The following is a 6,000-nucleotide window of genomic DNA, read 5'->3' as shown; positions in this document are numbered from 1 at the left end:
CATAATTTCTTATTCAAAGATGAGAGAACTTTTTGATAAAGTCCAATTAAAATCTGTCTTTTCATCAGCCTGGTCTGTGATTCGGACCTTCACGTTGTTTACACTGTTTTGATTTATTTGCATGCTGAGAGATTCACAAGAAGTATAGTTGGCTCATAGATACAATTCCAACGTCCATCAAGCATTTCACTTCCATGCAGGCCTCCAAACCAATCAGCTGGGACAAAATGGGAAGCATGTTCCCGAGGAGCATAAATAATGCAGCAGACACATGAAGCTTTCATGTGTAACAGGGGTGAAGGCAATCACTGATCAGAGCAACCAATTCCCAACTAACAGAAAAAGATTCAGAGATAAGTTGCATATAACACAGAGACATGATGAAAGAAAACCCTCAGATTTCCCCAAAGATGCAGAGAAATGTTATGATCACCAACATTGTACATGGGTAGGGAATTCGAATGAACAACACCTCCTGCTCTCCAAATGACATACACCATTCCCAACCAGAAGTTCGCAAGAGAATTTCGGATTGCCATCCACCAGTTTAGTTCATGTTGCCATTTCCTATACTTCAGAGAAATAAGAATTGCTCACATTACATATTCAAAGATATTACCTGTCTTGGGATTAAGTGGAGTTGCTCAAGGTCCAGACATTGTCTGCTTTTTGATGGATGTCTCTCTTGATTCTATCATCCATAATGCTGTTGCTGTGCTTGGGTGAAAAATATTTTCTCATGATGAATCGGAAGATGATACACCTCTAGGGAACTGTTTGCTCAGTCATGTCTTCTAAAAGATGTGAAAGCAACATCCGAGATTCTGTCAGGCCCCATCCTTCTTAAAGCAGATACAGTGTGCTAGGAGATGTGGAATAGAAGATGTCAGGACAAAGGAGTATGAGAGAGAGGCACCATGACATCCCCATGCTACTCTCCATCTGCCCATAGTAAATCGAAGGGAAAACTATTGTCTCCACTTAGGTTATTGTCTAAAGGACAGAGACTGGCAGCTTGGTAGAAGCAATCAGGAAGGAAAGGTGTCATTGTAAGACAAGCCAAAAGAGAGGAAGGAAGAAACAGGTAAAGGTTGGATGGAAAGGGTGGGTATGCTAGGTAGTCTGCATAATGTGGCTATCAAGGCAGACAGTGTTGTGTGGAAAACTTAGCATCCCTGATAACTTTTATTTCTCTACTGTTACAGGACAGAATCCTGGGGGTCTTCTTATTCTTCATGCAGAAAAGGTAAGCACCGAGTCTCTATCTCTTGTCTCAATCATTTTTGCAATGTCTGGGAATTTCTAAAAGTCCCATCTTGGACTTCATAATTTCACAGAGTTTAAGTTCTAAGGTGATACTCTCTTGACCATTATGTTTTTGTTCCTGCCCATGTCCTTAAGTCTATCACTCTTCATTTTTGACATACTAGGTCTCATAGAGGGGAATACCCTTCTCAGCTAGTGAAAAATTTTAGAAATATCACCATTGAGTGACCTCAGGTGTGTGAAGGTTATTCAAAAATGTCTCTTAAAACCACCATTCTATTCAATCTTTCTGATGTATGGTAAATTTGGGATGCTCAATTTTCATGTATCCCATGATTTAAGGGTTTTTCACCTCACGTCCTTTCACACAACACTTCTTTCCACCCGTTTTGAGCAGTCCTCTTCTTGAGAATTGCTGCCGAGCCCACCCTTGAATGTAGCCATCTAGCATACTGAGAAGCAAGATAAGTGTTTTGCTACTCTGTCTTTAATTTATGTGATTTCAGAAATTTCCCCCTTTCAGTTTCACAAAAAAAATCTTCAGACTTCCAGGTTACTGGTGCATCTGGGTGTGTTTCTTTTCATGGAGAGCCTCTCCAAATGGCAGCTTGATCATATATGTTTTATAAAAAGCATTTTATCTCAAATCTGAAAAGTAGGTTTATGTGGAGCGATTGTGGGTTCCAAAGCTCAGAGAAAGGATCAGAGTCAAGTCCTATATAATATTTACCTAATATGGAAGTTGAAGCTGTACCTTTGTTAATATTCATGAAATAAAAGAGCATGTTGTCACAAGAGACACACAAACACAAAAAACTCTACCAGAAAGATAAAATTGATTTTAAATTCATTGGTTATAATTGCCTATTATTGTTGGTTCCGCTGGCTTTCCTCTCATGACAAGAGGGCAGATACAGCCATGTGGTTGAGGTTGTTAGGCTAAGAATTTCAACATGAAAGCAACATGGACACTGGCAAGACTGACTGCAATGTCCATAGAGGTAAACTGAGGAAAGAATTGGCTGCTAGAAAGGGTGGAGGATAAGGCATAAAACAATGTTGATGATCATGATGATGATGATGGTGATGGTGATGGTGATGGTGATTTTGATGATGATGATGACACACTGAAATAGGAGGAATTGGAAACTATCAAAAACTTCCATCTTGAATAGGTAATCAAGAAATCCAGGAACATTTTTGCCCTTTGAAACATATTAAGTACACCCCTGTATTTTTGTTGCATTTTATTTTATACTTTTTTCTTTTTGTCCATGAAGCTAGTTGTCAAGATCAAATTCAATTCATCCAAATTCATCATGTGTTTATCTTGTGTTCTGTTCCTGTGGCACAATAGAGTATTGATATTTGTTGATGACTAATGGGCTATAACGTATAGGAGAAAATGTCTTGATGATCTCCTTGATGCTTTACCTCAGTTGAGATCCTGAGAAAGAAGCCTGCTGCACAATGCTGATCTTCCTCTTCAAAGCCAAAGAGTCAATCTTTCACTGCATTCCAGTGTCACTGGGGATGCTCATGTGTTCAAAGCTGCCTTTTCTGGATCGATGATGACAACAGGTTTCTGAGGACGCTGATTGACTCAAACATAACCCCTCTGAGGTCCAGATAAGTGGTGGTCTTGACGACCGTGATGCTTCCAGAACATGGCTAGCACTCTTGCCTTTTAAAGGAAGGCAGTTACAGTGCAGACGGGCTTTGATCTCCTAAATTTTGAGAGAAGAGCAACGTGCTGGAAGTGAAAACTGTCCAGCTTTCTGCTTCCATATTCTGCCTCGAAAAAGAACCATACGAAAGCCCAGACTGTACATTGGTTTGAAGTTATTTGCCCTTACGTGCATGAAAGAAGGACTCAAAAAGAGGTGGAATCAGTGAATACATTACAGAGAATCTCAATGATCCTCTCTGATGAATTGGACATAATTACAATGGGACGAGGGCAAGAGGAGGTGGCAGGACTCGTGCCCACCCTGACTGCCAAATTTGGAGAGCTTTGGGATTCCTGTTCCTTTCACAATTTAGGCAGGAAGGCCTGATTATTTCCCATATTGTGAGAGTCATTCCATTTCCCTTGTTGTCTCTGAATATATCACACTCCCTGGATGCTGTATCAATTCTCCATGCTAATGGTCGTCTCACGCTCCAGCCACCATATAGGGTTGTTTTTCATGTCTGGATATTCTCACCTCTCATATCTTACTATCATAATTTCTTATTCAAAGATGAGAGAACTTTTTGATAAAGTCCAATTAAAATCTGTCTTTTCATCAGCCTGGTCTGTGATTCGGACCTTCACGTTGTTTACACTGTTTTGATTTATTTGCATGCTGAGAGATTCACAAGAAGTATAGTTGGCTCATAGATACAATTCCAATGTCCATCAAGCATTTCACTTCCATGCAGGCCTCCAAACCAATCAGCTGGGACAAAATGGGAAGCATGTTCCCGAGGAGCATAAATAATGCAGCAGACACATGAAGCTTTCACGTGTAACAGGGGTGAAGGCAATCACTGATCAGAGCAACCAATTCCCAACTAACAGAAAAAGATTCAGAGATAAGTTGCATATAACACAGAGACATGATGAAAGAAAATCCTCAGATTTCCCCAAAGATCCAGAGAAATGTTATGATCACCAACATTGTACATGGGTAGGGAATTCGAATGAACAACACCTCCTGCTCTCCAAATGACATACAGCATTCCCAACCAGAAGTTCGCAAGAGAATTTCGGATTGCCATCCACCAGTTTAGTTCATGTTGCCATTTCCTATACTTCAGAGAAATAAGAATTGCTCACATTACATATTCAAAGATATTACCTGTCTTGGGATTAAGTGGAGTTGCTCAAGGTCCAGACATTGTCTGCTTTTTGATGGATGTCTCTCTTTATTCTATCATCCATAATGCTGTTGCTGTGCTTGGGTGAAAAATATTTTCTCATGATGAATCGGAAGATGATACACCTCTAGGGAACTGTTTGCTCAGCCATGTCTTCTAAAAGATGTGAAAGCAACATCCGAGATTCTGTCAGGCCCCATCCTTCTTAAAGCAGATACAGTGTGCTAGGAGATGTGGAATAGAAGATGTCAGGACAAAGGAGTATGAGAGAGAGGCACCATGACATCCCCATGCTACTCTCCATCTGCCCGTAGTAAATCGAAGGGAAAACTATTGTCTCCACTTAGGTTATTGTCTAAAGGACAGAGACTGGCAGCTTGGTAGAAGCAATCAGGAAGGAAAGGTGTCATTGTAAGACAAGCCAAAATAGAGGAAGGAAGAAACAGGTAAAGGTTGGATGGAAAGGGTGGGTATGCTAGGTAGTCTGCATAATGTGGCTATCAAGGCAGACAGTGTTGTGTGGAAAACTTAGCATCCCTGATAATGTTCATTTCTCTACTGTTACAGGACAGAATCCTGGAGGTCTTCTTATTCTTCATGCAGAAAAGGTAAGCACCGAGTGTCTATCTCTTGGCTCAATCATTTTTGCAAAGTCTGGGGATTTCTAAAAGTCACATCTTGGACTTCATAATTTCACAGAGTTTAAGTTCTAAGGTGATACTCTCTTGACCATTATGTTTTTGTTCCTGCCCATGTCCTTAAGTCTATCACTCTTCAGTTTAGACATACTAGGTCTCATCGAGGGGAATTCCCTTCTCAGCTAGTGAAAAATTTTAGAAATATCACCATTGAGTGACCTCAGGTGTTAAGGTTATTCAAAAATGTCTCTTAAAACCACCATCCTATTCAATCTTTCTGATGTATGGTAAATTTGGGATGCTCAATTTTCATGTATCCCATGATTTAAGGGTTTTTCACCTCACCTCCATTCACCCAACACTTCTTTCCACCCGTTTTGAGCAGTCCTCTTCTTGAGAATTGCTGCCGAGCCCACCCTTGAATGTAGCCATCTAGCATACTGAGAAGCAAGATAAGTGTTTTGCTACTCTGTCTTTAATTTATGTGATTTCAGAAATTTCCCCCTTTCAGTTTCACAAAAAAAATCTTCAGACTTCCAGGTTACTGGTGCATCTGGGTGTGTTTCTTTTCATGGAGATCCTATTAATTATATATGTTTTGTAAAAAGCATTTTATCTCAAATCTGAAAAGTCGGTGTGTGTGGAGCGATTGTGGGTTCCAAAGCTCAGAGAAAGGATCAGAGTCAAGTCCTATATAATATGTACCTAATATGGAAGTTGAAGCTGAACCTTTGTTAATATTCATGAAATAAAAGAGCATGTTGTCACAAGAGACACACAAACACAAAAAACTCTACCAGAAAGATAAAATTGATTTTAAATTCATTGGTTATAATTGCCTATTATTGTTGGTTCCGCTGGCTTTCCTCTCATGACAATAGGGCAGAGAAAGCCATGTGGTTGAGGTGGTTAGGCTAAGAATTTCAACATGAAAGCAACATGGACACTGGCAAGACTGACTGCAATGTCCATAGAGGTAAACTGAGGAAAGAATTGGCTGCTAGAAAGGGTGGAGGATAAGGCATAAAACAATGTTGATGATCATGATGATGATGATGGTGATGGTGATGGTGATGATGACACACTGAATTAGGAGGAATTGGAAACTATCAAAAACTTCCATCTTGAATAGAGAATCAAGAAATCCGGGAACATTTTTGCCCTTTGAAACATATTATATACACCCCTGTATTTCTGTTGCATTTTATTTTATACTCTTCTTCTTTTTGTCCAT

The 6,000-nt window shown here is 39.9% G+C and overlaps 1 non-coding gene across 1 annotated transcript; it reads left to right on the top strand.

Moving 5' to 3' along the window:
• The first annotated feature begins 2,828 nt into the window (after window positions 1-2,828).
• On the top strand, window positions 2,829-2,893 carry LOC121455111. Its single transcript, XR_005975433.1, has one exon. It is a non-coding gene; the product is annotated as a small nucleolar RNA SNORD109A (small nucleolar RNA).
• Window positions 2,894-6,000: the final 3,107 nt, after the last annotated feature.

The sequence above is a fragment of the Microtus oregoni genome, unplaced genomic scaffold, assembly GCF_018167655.1.
Source record: "Microtus oregoni isolate MIOR12 unplaced genomic scaffold, Mior012 000000F_ref0000247, whole genome shotgun sequence".
NCBI lineage: Eukaryota > Metazoa > Chordata > Mammalia > Rodentia > Cricetidae > Microtus > Microtus oregoni.
This window is presented reverse-complemented; position numbering and strand designations above follow the sequence as displayed.